The sequence below is a fragment of the Columba livia genome, chromosome 1 (assembly GCF_036013475.1).
Source record: "Columba livia isolate bColLiv1 breed racing homer chromosome 1, bColLiv1.pat.W.v2, whole genome shotgun sequence".
Lineage (NCBI taxonomy): Eukaryota > Metazoa > Chordata > Aves > Columbiformes > Columbidae > Columba > Columba livia.
Window position 1 is genome coordinate 8,517,690 of NC_088602.1, and position 14,090 is coordinate 8,531,779.

The 14,090-nt window shown below is 36.2% G+C and overlaps 1 protein-coding gene and 1 long non-coding RNA gene across 32 annotated transcripts in view; one reads left to right on the forward strand and one right to left on the reverse strand.

The window, feature by feature from the left end:
• The window catches only part of DLG2 (discs large MAGUK scaffold protein 2), a 1,055,145-nt gene that overhangs the window by 635,970 nt on the left and 405,085 nt on the right, over positions 1–14,090 (forward strand). The gene's annotated exons all lie outside the window — the stretch shown is intronic.
• The window catches only part of LOC110364928 (uncharacterized), a 66,218-nt gene continuing 61,051 nt past the window's right edge, over positions 8,924–14,090 (reverse strand). The window contains exon 5 of the long non-coding RNA XR_010469788.1: positions 8,924–13,685. This is a non-coding gene — a long non-coding RNA (uncharacterized LOC110364928). The remainder of the gene's footprint in view (positions 13,686–14,090) is intronic.

Genomic DNA, 14,090 nt, shown 5'->3' on the forward strand with positions numbered 1-14,090 from the left:
AACAAGGTCAGGCTATTTTTAATGTTGTTGCATACCAGATGGAGACTTTCCATGATTTCGTTCAGCTGTTGGCTCAGCAGTGCGAGAAACCTATCTCGTTGTTTTATTTATGTGATGTACCTTCAATGCATTTCCATTTCAATAGCATCTCTGCTCATCCTCTTTTCCATCTTCCTCCAAAAATTCCTGAGTGTTTTCAGAGGGAAGGGGCCTCGCAGCAATGATTAGCATTCACAAAGCATTTTCAAATGTAATGCATCCACTGGTCCACCAGAATGAAATTTCCTTTTTACAGTTGGTATACAACTGGTAAGCTGCATGATTAGTCTCATTAATATTCTAATGATTTAAATTCATGTAATTAAATCCTTTGGTACTGTGGACATTCTTCAAACCTTTCAACTCAATAGTCTGGAAAAAAAATATCATCCTGTGAGGGATTGTTTTTATCAATGTGCTTTTCTGACATGAGATAAAACAAAAGGCCACATTCTGTTACACTGTGTGTTATTCCTTGTAATTTGGGCCTGCAGTGTATAACAGAAGAAACAGCTAATTAGCTTTGTTTCTAGGTTCAGTGGCTTGACAACTTTGGCTTGCCAAGCTTTGGTGGGAATAAATTTGATAAGGAGCTTCGATGGTACAAAACGAATTATTCTGTGGCATTTTAAGCACAATTAAACATTTGTGGGTGTTTGTTTGTTCTCTATTCTTTGACTGTAAATTTTAGATCTTTTTGTATAATGAGAAGCATTAGTTTAATAACATATGAATCATCTCAGTTTCTCTGTTGTATAGAATAAGCTTCATTTATTTCTTTTTTCGTTTCCAAAATGCTGTATAGTTAAGTTAAAAGTAGCTAGAAGTCTGGATTTGCTGCAACACTTTCAGAAATTGATGGGAATCTCCCTGTTTATTTAATGATGGAATTTCTTTTTCCTTTCAGCTTAACCAAACATTAATTAATTAATTAATTAAGTTCACTCAGGTACTGTGATTGTTCCCTTCCTCCTTCTGTCTTGTCACAGTGCTGAGATCTAGGGTATACGTACTTTAATCTTCTTTTGGTCCCAATGAATTCCTCGTATTTCTTCAATCTCCCATTGTTCTTCCAAATTATTACTATTTTTGTTACTATTATTACTGTTTCTCTGTCATCTCAGTCAGCCAGCACACCTGGATTTTGCACATTAGAAGAAGGTGCATAAAGACTTAAACGAAGGGTGTGAAGAAAAATAAATTCCTCCTCTTCTGACTGTAAAAAGAATGGGGAAAATTTTCAAATTTCTAAGAGACAGTCAGTACTCTAAAGGCTTTTATTGGATAATATGAATGTAGGTCGCAGCCTAGACCTAAAGAAGTAAACTGGAGGAGGGAGGTGACCTTATGTATTTCTACAATAAAGCATAAATAATGTGACACTACATATTGAATATGAAGTGTCATATATAACCAGCACTGATGAGCAAATTTTTCAAGACAGTGGTAAGAGAGGATTAAAAAGAATTTCTTGTCTAAAAGAGTATGATCTGGATTTATACAAAAAGTAAGGAGCTCTTGGAGCTGGGATTTTTTTTATTAATAAATGTATTAACATATATAAAATTATCAACATAATTATATATGTATCTATTTTCCCATTTACTTCACTTCAGAATAAATTTGTTGCTTCTTTCTTAATTAGTTTGATCATAGTCTTGAAAGTCAGATTGCACATCTTATTATCTTGAACGACTCTTCTATTTTCCAGATTGTTAAACACCAGTTTTGTTTGCTTGTTGTTTATATTCACCTTTCAGTCTGCCAGTTAATGTGGATTACAATGGAAAAGCAAAATCTGGTAGAGCTCTGTGTAGCTTGTAAAAGCTGCATTGGTTTGGCTTCTCTGTATCACAACAATGATGTCTGCCCTGGCAATCACTGCTGTGTTCTGCATGTCATCATTTCTGCAGTGGGATAAGAGCTTTCTCTTTGATCGCACCAGTATTGACAACATTGATTCAAATCATATTTATAAAATATTTTGAGGTGAAAAAAGTGCAACATAACACAAGACTAATTAATTAACATAAAACAATTCCCCTTAATCCTGAAAAAACTTAGTCCTGCCATCTAGTGACTTAAATGGATTTTAGTATGATGTATAACAGAAAAATATATTGTTGCTGTCCAAAACCCAAAGCAAAAGTACAAAATGGATCTTATGAATCTGATTTATTTTGCCTCTGTTTCATATACAATGTTTTTCTTTCTGAAAATCAATATATTTCAAATGTTTTGTTTTAAAATATATTGTTTTAGAAAGAAACCTCCTTACAAAAGGGGCCAAGGTGATTTTGAAGTAAAAATGTAATTGCTTTCCTGGGTTTCTCTTTTGAATTCTGGATAAAATTTTGAATATTTAAGCATCATGAAAGACATAATTTTTACCTAGGGAAAAAACTTTTTACAGTAAAATAGCTTCAAAATTTGGGGCTGATTTCTTTATTCTCCTCAGGAATGAGCATTACTTTGCATATTTGAGTGCTATGTATCATCTTACACAAAGAAATCTGAAGAAAACCTTCATTGTTTCTGAATGTGGGTAGAAATATCAACATCCTGTCAGTCCAACAAGTAAAAGCATCTGTTGGTCATGTATCTAATTATTCTTTCACGCTTCTATTCTGCAAAATTATAATACTTTCAGTTTTCAATTGCCTGTGAATAACCTTGGCATTTAGATTCAGTCAAGAAGTTCTTTCTACAGATATTGGATTGAAACATTCCCATTATCTTATTGAATTGTAAAGAGAGCACATCATACATTTGTCTGTGTCCCTCTGCTGCAGGTGGACACACCACAGAAAATGTGTAATGCCTTGTACTTTTTGGATTTGGTCTCCTTAGAGTACATGTCCAGATAATGGGTGTGCCTGAGAAGCAAATTCCCTGCATTTACCAGTCTTTAGTTCACACAGTGGAGTTTATGAAGCAGACTTTCTGACAAAATCTAAACTTGGCAACAGGCTTCTGGATACCCTCAGGATGTTGGTCCTTTGAACCACACTGAGATAAACCCCCTGAAAGAGGCACCATGCTTTGATTTTGCAGCCATTCCACCCTGTGAGTCTATTCCTGTTGGGCTGCTCTTCTTGTCCTTGTAGCTTTTTCCATGGGGAAGCCAGCAAGGAACTGCTCTATAAGCTCTTTCTATCACCCTGAGAAACATCATATATATTTTCGTGGGTGTGGGGGTCTGTGTACATACCTCTCCTCTATGCCCAGCTATATTTCATTTGTAATTCAAGCGAGATAATTTGTCCATGAGGTTGGTATGTATTGCAGAACACAAACTATGTCTGTTAGAGTTGTTTGAAGCGCTTGGAGATTTGAGTTAGCCTAGAACTGCATGGTCCAAACTGGCCTAAATTAAATGCAGTCTGAATTTGCTTTCATCTTGCTCTCCCTGCCCTTAAATTAGCTTTTGCTTTTGTGTCATTTTTGATATATTACACTACAGACCCACAGTTAACATTCCTGGATTTTGCAGCAGTAAGCTGAAATCAGTAAGGTCTGTGGATTTGAAAGGATCCAGTGGTTAAGGTAACCTCTTGAAAACATTCTTTTATAGTAGAATCCATGGTCTTAAGCCATCAAACTCATTGTCTTCCTTAAATATTTCTGTTCATTTTATGTTTGGTTTGGTTTGGTTTGTTTTTCCTTTTTGCATAAAAAGCTTAACTGGACTATATATTTCAGAAATTGATAAAGCTAGTTTTCCACGATGATAGCTTTATTGTGAATGAGCAAAGCTTAAGGACTACAAGTGAATAATTACTTATTTATAGACTTAATTTCTTCATTATTTGAGACAATGGCACTTCTAGGTAGTTTTCACTGTGTTAGCAAGGTGTAGAATTTAACTGAAAGCTGTTTTCAAAAGTGAAAGAAGAGTTAGCACATATGTCGTTATCTTAATAATTTCAATTATGCTAAAGGAAGAGCTTCCCTGTTCCATAAGACTTCATTTTAAAGGACTTCAGACCTGAGTTAGGCAAAATTTAGAGTACTGTTGTCAGAGACAGACCTATTCCTTTTACTTTGATAGCCTAAGAAGTAAGGAGAATGCAACTGCTCAGTATTAAACAGAAAACTATTTTTGATGAAAAGTTGAAAATAAAAATACTGGCTTCGTGTCTTATTGGAAGTGGCAGGGCTTAATTTCTATGATGCTCGGTCTTTTAAGATGAGACACATCTGAAATTTGTTTTATGAGTACCCTTTGGAATTTTAAGGGTATTTATTTTTTATGTATGGTATTGATTGATGTTTTGCTTTGCAAACTACCTCTTAAAGTTCAGCCAAGGGAAGGTTGTTATCCTGGCAATACATAATGCAACATTAGTAATAACATTGGATAGAAAAGTTTTCCTTACCTTATGATCTCTTACGTATTGCTCTTGACATTACCCACTGCAGTTTTTATGAGAGTTTTTTCACATTATATGTGTTAACTTTAAAAAAAAATTAGAATAGCTGCAGTGTGTTCTCACTCTTTTCCTACAGCAACATAAGTACATCTGAATGAACAAAATTTTGCTGTAATAAAAATGCAACATTTAATAATTGAATTTAAATTGTCATTGTCCCTCACTGTTAGCTAGGGATTAGTTGATCCATCATGTAACACTAACACACCTTCAGCACAGTTTCAGGAAATGTTCTGAAGCAAAGTCCCTGCTGTTGCAAGTTGTGAGTGTTGACTGTTTCGGAACGTGACTTATTTCTAATCCACATTTTACAATATAAAAACCCATGTTACTTTTAATGCAGTGATCTGGTGGATCAGCCACAATGGTAATAATATTTTTAATCAGTGTTTAGATGACCTAGCTTTCTGTATATAGTAGCAAACCCAAATATTCAACAGATAATATCTGTTTTCCTGATCTTAAAAATCCCAGCTCTCATAATTTTCTACGAAAGATTGACTTGTTTGATAGTAATAGAAAGTAAAGATGCCTACATGAGATAAATTTCCACTTTGTGGAGTTTATTAATAAAAAGGAATGACAACAGAAGTGCAAATTTTGTATCTTACCTTATCATATTCCATCAGCTGCCAAGTAATTTCTGCCTGTAAACAGTTCTGCATGAAGATGGCAATAGTTTAAAACTCTGGATTATTTATAGTCACAAATTATTTGTGCTGAATTTTTGATGGTTTATGAAGCTAGGCAGAAAACTTCACTTTGCTGGACTTTGGTGTGATTGTCTCATTCTTTACAGAGCTCAACCAAGCAGTAGTGCGATCATTACAAAATTAGTTGTGTATAATGTCCAAACTCAAGAGTTAGACTTTGCAAAGGTGATGAAAATGTGAGCATAGTACACTGGGTTTATCTGGAAGCTCTTGAGATTATAATGATTTTTCAAATAATGTGCAGGATATAAGTTTGATTAATCACTCCGTTTTCACCATCATCTTTCTCTTTAGTAGAAGCAGATTGTTGTTATCTTAACAGTGCTCTTTCTTACTCTATAAATTGTGAAAGTCTCCAACTGTCCATATGACCTCTTGTTATTCCCCCATAGGAGGACAAACATACTTGCAGCTGGTGCTTTCAATACTGTTTTCTTTCTTTTTAAAGCCACCATGTATACCTTTAATTTGTTTATAAAACAAATTGGAGAAGTGCTCCTCTTCCATTCTCCAGGCATTCAATTTTCATGCAGAAGGAAACAAACATATTTCCCTTTTCAACTATCTTGACATTGTTGAAAGGTGTCAGTCTTTCAAAATAGGGACCAATCTCCAGGAGCCATTCTCATGACTTCAGGAGATTGATCTCATCAGTAAGACAGGTCAGTCTTTAGTGAGGACTGGGCATCCCAATTTCAGTTCCATGTCTCAAGGAACCTTATCTCTATATGCAAACCCATAGAAGAAAAATAAATTATTATTGACTTTCTACCCCATTCTTGAATTCCATATATTTTTAATATTTTGCTGTACCTAAAAGCTAATTAATTTATATTTTGTCAGCATTCCTCTACTTTACTAAAGTTAAAGCTTTAATATTGTATATAGTTTTCCATCATATACCCTTTGAGTGCAGTTTCTTATTTCCAGGTCTCTTTCTAGCCATTGTTCTTTCCCTGCCAATTCTTTGTAAAGAATGACTCAAAGAGATTATGAGAATAGCTTTTCCTGTCACATTTTTAATCTTTCTGCTATGGTGAAAATAGGAGATACATAACAAAGAACATAAGCCTGCAAACGTAAGCAATTTTTTTTCTCAGTTTAGTCTTACATTGACTGTGATAGAGGAAAAAAATACTATATTTGCAATATGCATGCATGAATTATTACATGATGTTAGGGGGTTGCTGAATTTGGTAGCCTGATAGATGAGAGGCTGTTGCAACTCCATGCTGCAATATCCAACCAGTAGCAAGGCTGTGTGTGTGTTTCCAGTCAGTGCACACACAAACAGGACATGCGGACACATATACACACAGACACACAGACACGTAGATACACGGCCACATGGCTGAACAGAACACGGATGCAATCAGCACTCACACAAACAAACGCACCACCAATGGCCTCATTGTGTCCATCCCAGTTGTCTTGGACTCCTTGTCCCTCAAAGTTGGCAGCTCTTCCAGTTGCCTCATGTGCACCCCCCCATTTACACACAGAATAGAGCACTTGTCACTGAAGAAAATACATAGAGTTTAATAGAAGACAGGACAGATGATGCTCAGCAGATGCAGGACATGGACAGGGGAGTGCACTGACCATGTTTGCATGGTCCCAACCCCACAGGCATATGTCCTAACCCCATGGGCAGTGATACCTTTCCCAGTCTGTAAGGTGCTCTCCAGGTGACCATGATGCTGGGTGTTACCTTTAGCCCATGGGGTTGAGGTTTCCCTGGGAAGGGACAGGTCTCCAATGGGGCTATAGGGGTGATGGGCTTTGATGGACTGATGGGTCCTGTGATCAGCCTGGGAGCAGCCAGGCAGGGTGCCATCTGGGCTCCCTCACACGCAACTGACTCTTTCCGTTCTTTTCTAGGAGTGCAGATGAGCTTTTATGACATACCCTGACAGATTCCAAATATTGGATTAAACAGAAAAAAAAAAAATCCTGGAAAATGACACATCTGCAGAGCATCAGAGGATGTACAGTGTAGTAAAGCCAAGGAATGGCTGTTTAGTGGCTTATGTATAACAGAGATCAGCTCAGGTGAAACTGCTTTAGCAGGTGGGTTGGAATAGATGATCTCTAGAGGTCCCTTCCAACCCCAATCATTCTGTGATTCTGTAATGTTCAGGACATACATTATACGCAACTCTACCTATGATGATCACTGACCACTAACTTTATTACATATTGAAGAGATACGAACAAGAATGTTTTCCAAATCTCTGCTGCCAAATAGTTTACAGTTTATATGTGGAAATCATAGGCTTTATTATGTCAGGAAGCCTATGTAGCACATGCTAAAGATACTTCATATATTTGGTAAATTATGCTCTGCTTCTGAAAAGAGATGATGCAATACTTGACACTTTAAAGTGCTGTTGCATAACATCGAACATTTTCAAAGTATTTCTGTGTTGCAGTTGTGCACTTTAGTGTATTAAAAATAGTCTTATATTTTTTCTGCCATAGGTTTTTTTCCAACACTGCCTTCCAAACCTGAGAACCTGAGGGAGCTTGTTGTGCAGTGCAAGCTTTTTGTGTTTGTTTTAAAGAGCATTATGTGTCAGCATTTCTCTCAGACTTTTTCCTTAGTGCTTCTAAGCATCTGCACTGTTGTATGCAGTAGTTAAGATGTAACCTTAAAAGCTTTATCTTTTTTTTTTTTTCTTTTTCTAGAGTACTGAGGCAATGTATAGAAATAATTTCAAAAATAACATTCAGGTTCACCTCTTAAGATTTCATCTTTGTATCAGAAATGAAACCGAAGACAGATGGAAGTGATTCTTCCCTTTCTCCTTAGATTTCAGTTGAAGAAATTTTTCGGGGAAACTGAAATTTCTCTCAAAATGATGCAAACTAATTTTTCTTACCAAGAAAGCAGAAAGGCATTTGAAGCAATTTACTGAATTTTGGCTACACTTAGGTTGTGATTGGTGATGATCAGTTGTGCTGTACTGGCTGCCTCTCAGGGTGCTCTCTATTACACTATTAATCCCTGTGAACAACAGCTACATCAGTTTTCTCTCTCTGAGCTTGTGAAAGGGAGCACAAAACCACTTTGATTTTGTCTCAGACACTCAGATTGTCTTTTTACTTTTTTTTTTCCTTGCAGCAAAATTAATTGGGCATGAGGGAGCTGCTCTGCTATGCTTTTAGTTGTAGAGTGCAGAGGACTGCGGCTCTGTGGCTCCCTGGCCAGACATACACTAAAGCGTCTACCAAGATTTTAAGAGAAACAGTGAACCTTTCTGCTGCTATAAAAATACTTGTAAAGCAAGTGATTCGTGCATAAAAATCTTGTCCTGTGGAATACATGAATATTTGGTTATAAATGTGCATACACTTTATTTATGTAAATATTACTCATTTTTTATTATTTGTGCAAGTATTTTTTTTACCTTTTCAGGTCTTGCCCCTCATGCAGGTATAAGTACAGCCATACATGATTAAATGTAACATCAGTTACAATAGTACAAGCCCAGTGACACCAGTGGGATTGCACCAGTGTTACTGAGAGTGCAGTTTAGCCTTCAGTATTTGTGCTGGAGTTAACAGACAAGAAGAAAAGAACCCAGAGGAATTCATTGATTGCGGTTTGTTCATAGGCAATGGGGTGAGAGAGCAGGGAAGGGATTATAAACTCTCAAATACAAACAAAGCTACTGGGAGAGAATTTTAGGTACAAGGTATGAGTCAGAGTATGCTGCCATTTAACAAATTGCAAGAGATTAGACAATGCTGGTTGTATATTTATTTATTGAGGAAGTGGGGCATGCCCATTGTGTATGTTACATATATTTCATAATATGATTGCTACATAAACATGTCATGGATGTCAAAGAATGCAGTAAATTATTCTTCCTGCCTGGCCTAAAATTAGTATGTTATTGATTTCTCCCTAAAACTGACAGAAAATTTTATCTTAAATGTTTAAATAAATCAAACTTAATCCACAGTTCATGTATTAATTTCTGCCTTTTAAACCTTCCAACTACAGTTACTGACATTTTAAATAAAATCATGCAAATTACAGTATTAAATATTATTAAAATAACCTTGTAAGTCCCAAGTTACAAATACTTCATAATCTTTGTTGATGAGATAAGGTCAATCAAGAAACAGAAGTTTTCCATTTTCATGTATCTTGTACATAGAATAAGATACTACACAAGAAAATCATGTCTAGAAATGTATTAACTGTTCAGACTGTTGAAAACTTTCATTTATTTTCTTCTAAAACTGAAATGGACCAGAGATATAGGAACCTGACAAAAAGAGAATTTATGATAACTCATCTGTTAGGGTGTCAGCAATAACAGAGGCACAGAAGAAAATGAAAGGCAGAGTGACTGGGAACTTCTAAAGTGGTACAGTAGATGACCTGAATTACACAAGAAAGAATGCAATTTTGTGGAAAGAAAAGACTGCATCCATTACTCTGGAATGCACAGTTTCAAATTCCTGCACTGATGTATACTATAAATTTAAGATGCAGAAATATAAGGATTTTATGTTTTGTTTTGTTTTGTTTTGCTTTGTTTTGTTTTTTAAGATGCAAATCCTAACAGTCTCAAGTTTCTCTATAGTCAGTGGGCAAACACAGGTTCCTCAAATGGCACTTTCATCCGAAGACTAAGGCACATGACATATATCACCCCTTCTTGATTCCTCTGTCTAGTACCTGTAAAATAAAAGCCTAGACAATGGCTTAACTTAGATTTCTACCTGTTAAATAGCTAATACCATGGCATAGAAGTTTCTTTTAGTGTAAGAGACAAGGCTGTAATTGCAAAAGCTGCAATATGCATTCTTCCTCTTTTGTTGATATTAACTGTGTACAACCTGGAAGTGCTAGCTTAAACAGAATTCACACAGGGATGTAATTTCATTCCCATTTACTGCGAACCTCTTTTGAAATCGTGATCTCTGCTTTGATCTGCTCCATGGATTATGCCCATGGAACTGGCAGTTTTGTGATGGGTCTGCATTAGAGGTATCAAGTGCTTACACTTAACAACATATAGAAACTCTTCTTTTGTCGTGTATATGGCCAACACCAGAATACAAACAAAACAAAGAGAAGACAAAGGAAAATTTGATGGCTTACATTGTGAAGAACAGAGTGTTATCACATAATATGTAAGCTGCATGAAACAAGAATACCTAGGAGAAGGGTATAAAGTTTTTTTTCTTTGTGAAAAGGGTATACAGTTTTTCAGACTGTAGAAAATGTCAGATCTATGGAGACATAACAGCTACAAAGATCTAAATTGTTGCTGAATAGGAGAAAGTATTGTAAGGAGTGAGAGCAGAAAGTAGGGAAAACCAAAAGAGAATCCCTTATTTGGATGAGATTTTGAAACTATTCATTTTTTTTCCTCATATCCACTATAAACCTCTATTGGTCCAACTTGAGGCCATTTCCTCTTGTCCTATCAGTTGCTACTTGGGAGAAGAGACCAACCCCCTCCATGCTACAACCTCCTTTCAGGTAGTTGTGGAGAGTGATAAGGTCTCCCCTCAGCCTCCTTTTCTCCAGGCTGAACAGCCCCATTTTCCTCAGCTGCTCCTCATAAGACTTGTATGAATACAACATGAACTCATGAATAATCCTTAGGATGAAGTGGGATGAGATAACCTATGTTTAATTCAGTATGTATGTGTGTGTGCCTGCATCTGAGAAAAAATGTAAAGAGCAGGTTTGGAGGTAGTAAGAAACAAGTAAAATATGAAAATCAGAGAAAGCAGTGGAGGCTGAGGTGTAGATATGAGAAGTTTCGACTAGTGCTAGGGGCTAGTGATTCACGAGAGATAGTGAAAACATTATTTTGTACTGAACAAGATTTAAAAAATTAGGTATGGCAAGATAAAATTAGGGATTTGCGAATCTACTGGAGTTATAATGGTTACTTGCTAAATAGGTATTTTCTCCTTGAGAATGGAAACAAGAAAACCCGAGGTAAACGTGAAGGAGTAAGAAAGAGAGGATGAGTATGGTACACAAACAGTGAAGAAGGTTGACTTAAGATTAGACCTGGTGAACAATATAGGAAACATAAGAGGAAAAGAATCATCAAAACCCACCCTTTTAGCAGGGTACAAGTTGATCAAGACTGTGCTGCAGATCTTTACAGGTGTTGATCAAGGGCTGGATTTGGCTTCTCGGAGCTCTGTTAGTTGTGTGTTGAGGGTGATATCTTTTCTAAAGGATGTACACTGACTGGTGGTCAGGTGCCCTGTAGGTGTCTGTGGAAGGATCCACAAATCAGGGGCAGATATACTGTAAGACCTAATCCTGATAAAATATAAATTTTATTTCAAAACTGGTCTTCCACTTTCGCACAAGAAGAGTTGTACTATGACAAGAAAGTTTTAGGTTATGGTAAATTTTAATTCAAAGATCTTGACATATTTTCCTTGTTTCTTAAAGTAAATATGGGTTAAAGGAAGTGGGCTTAGTTATGGACTGCGATTAAAAATAAATGTGGGGTATCTTATTTAAAAAGCCCACAAAATGCACTCACTCAGACAGAGAAGACTAGCATGAAAAAACTTTCCAGCAGCCTCTTTAGTACAGTTTTAAAACACAAAAGCATCATATTTGAATTAGAGAACACAGGAGACTGTTTTCTATTGTTTGCATGCAGCGAGAAAGAAAGCTTCTAATACTCTTGAAAACAATATCAAAAGGACATCAGCAGGTTTCCTTTGAAAATTAATGAAGAAATTATCTAAATCTGGAGATGGCAAAGGGCTAAATAAGGATAACTCTTTTGTCTGCTGATAAAACAGAAACCATGAAGGGCTATTTAAATCTTATACTCAAATGACCTTGATGTTTCTGAAATGTAAAATGGACCACCTTAATTATGCAGCGAATTTGACATTTTTAAAGGAAAACATATCCTAGGGTTACTTGTACAAGAAGAATTTGGCAACCGTGTATTCTGATGAGGCATGGGTGGTTAGGCAGTGGGTGAAACTATCCAGCCAAAATAATAAAATTCTCATGTTAAGTGAAAATCAGTGGCAGGGTAGTTATCTTCCTATGTGTATGATAATGGACGTAGAAGCAGCAGTCTTCTTTCTTGAAGACAGCTGAAAAACAATATCCAATTAAATATAATTAAAATGGGGTTTGTTCGCAATAAAATTCTACAGATGTTGCATTTTTTTAGTCAAAGTAGTCTCTTCTTGAAAATAAGACTAAGCATGACAAAAAACTCTAATGAGAAGTTTCATTTGAAAGAATAGGTACAGTGGTTTAAAAATATTACAGTTGTATAAATTGTGTTTTGATGCTGTTGGTGCCACAATCATAATACAGTTCTTATCATTAAAATTCATATGATGACATCTTCATCTTATTGAGTGGGTGGATGCAGTTGTAGATGTGTAGAAATATAGCATGCAAGAATTAGGCAATGCTTACTTGTTTGAGTGTAAACAGGTCTATCAAATCAAGTGACTGCAGAAGTTTAAAAAGAGAAAAAACTTACCGGTAGAAATCTTAACAAAATGAAAGAGTACGTGAAAATTAAAAACCCAGCAGAATGGTTTTCTCAAGGATTTTAGGAATCTATCATAATCTGTAGAACTGATTTTCATTAAGGGACTTACTCAGCTGCTTATCTCATCCTTAAACTGCACTAAATGCGAGAAACTCCTGCAAAGTCAGAGTAAAATTGTAAGTTCGTCAGGTGCTTATTTTGGTCTTCTCTTTGCTGTGCTTTATTTCAGGTTTTTCAAAAAATGCCGTATAAAAAACTCTTTTACCTGTTCCTTACTTCTCATTTTTTTGAAAGAAAATGTCACTTGAAGATGACTAGTACTTTCTTCTTAGAAAGATAAATAAACTCTAGTAGTGATTAGTGCATCACCAGGAAATCTCTCTTGAATGCTGGAATCTAGATAGTTACCATACACTACATATTTTTCTTAAAAGACATTTTCTTCTCAAACATTTGGAAGTCTTCTGGTACAACAGGTGCAGCTGTAAATCAAAGGTAACTTTTACCTTATCTTTGTAAGTAGTTATTTTAAACATTGGATCTTAACTGGATTATGGTAACTTATTCTACAGAAACTGTAAGTTCATCACACTCCATATCATGAATATATGTAAGGTCAGGAGACTGAGTAGCCTTCTTCCATATGATGTGTATGTCGGTGATGCTGCTCTTGAACAGCAGGGCAACAAAGGCCCTCCAAGTTATCCAAACATTTCATGCAAACCTCTTCTTCATGTAGCACTTACACATTTTGTCCTGGTCAACAGTATCTTTTTTCTTCTGCTGGAGGTAAAATACGTTCCTGGATGAGACACATTTTAATTCCAGATTCTGTGTGTTCAAGAAAGGATGTGGTTGTTTGCATCCTCCCATGGACCTCATCTTGTTCACCTGTTGCTTCTGGCAGAGTCCTCTAGGCCTACTATTGTCACAGGTGTTGTTGAGCACTCTTTCTCCAAAGAGGGGACATCGATGTCCTGAATAAGAGACAAAAGTAAACAGCAATGTATCTTGGCAGCGAATAGAAATGTATCTTGGCTTTGAGCTTTAGGAGAAGGGGACAGACTGAGTTGTTCCTTGAAGACATCCTAACCTGTCAGGCTTGTGGGAGCAGGTGCTGGATATCAAGCCATGCATGTGCTGCCAGTTACAGGTGCAGACAAGCCCAAAAAGGCAATCAGAAAAGCTGCTAAACCAGAGATCTGGCCTTTCACTGCTATATAATTATGAAAAACATATGGCAGCCCTTAATTAGAAGTTTGGTACCAGTCTACAGTTAGGAGTAATGCAGAGAAAACATATTTAAGCCAAGTGCTCACCAAACCTAACACATCTTTTTTTAGGGTGTTCTTGTATATAGTGAAAGAAAACCTCAAGGGGAC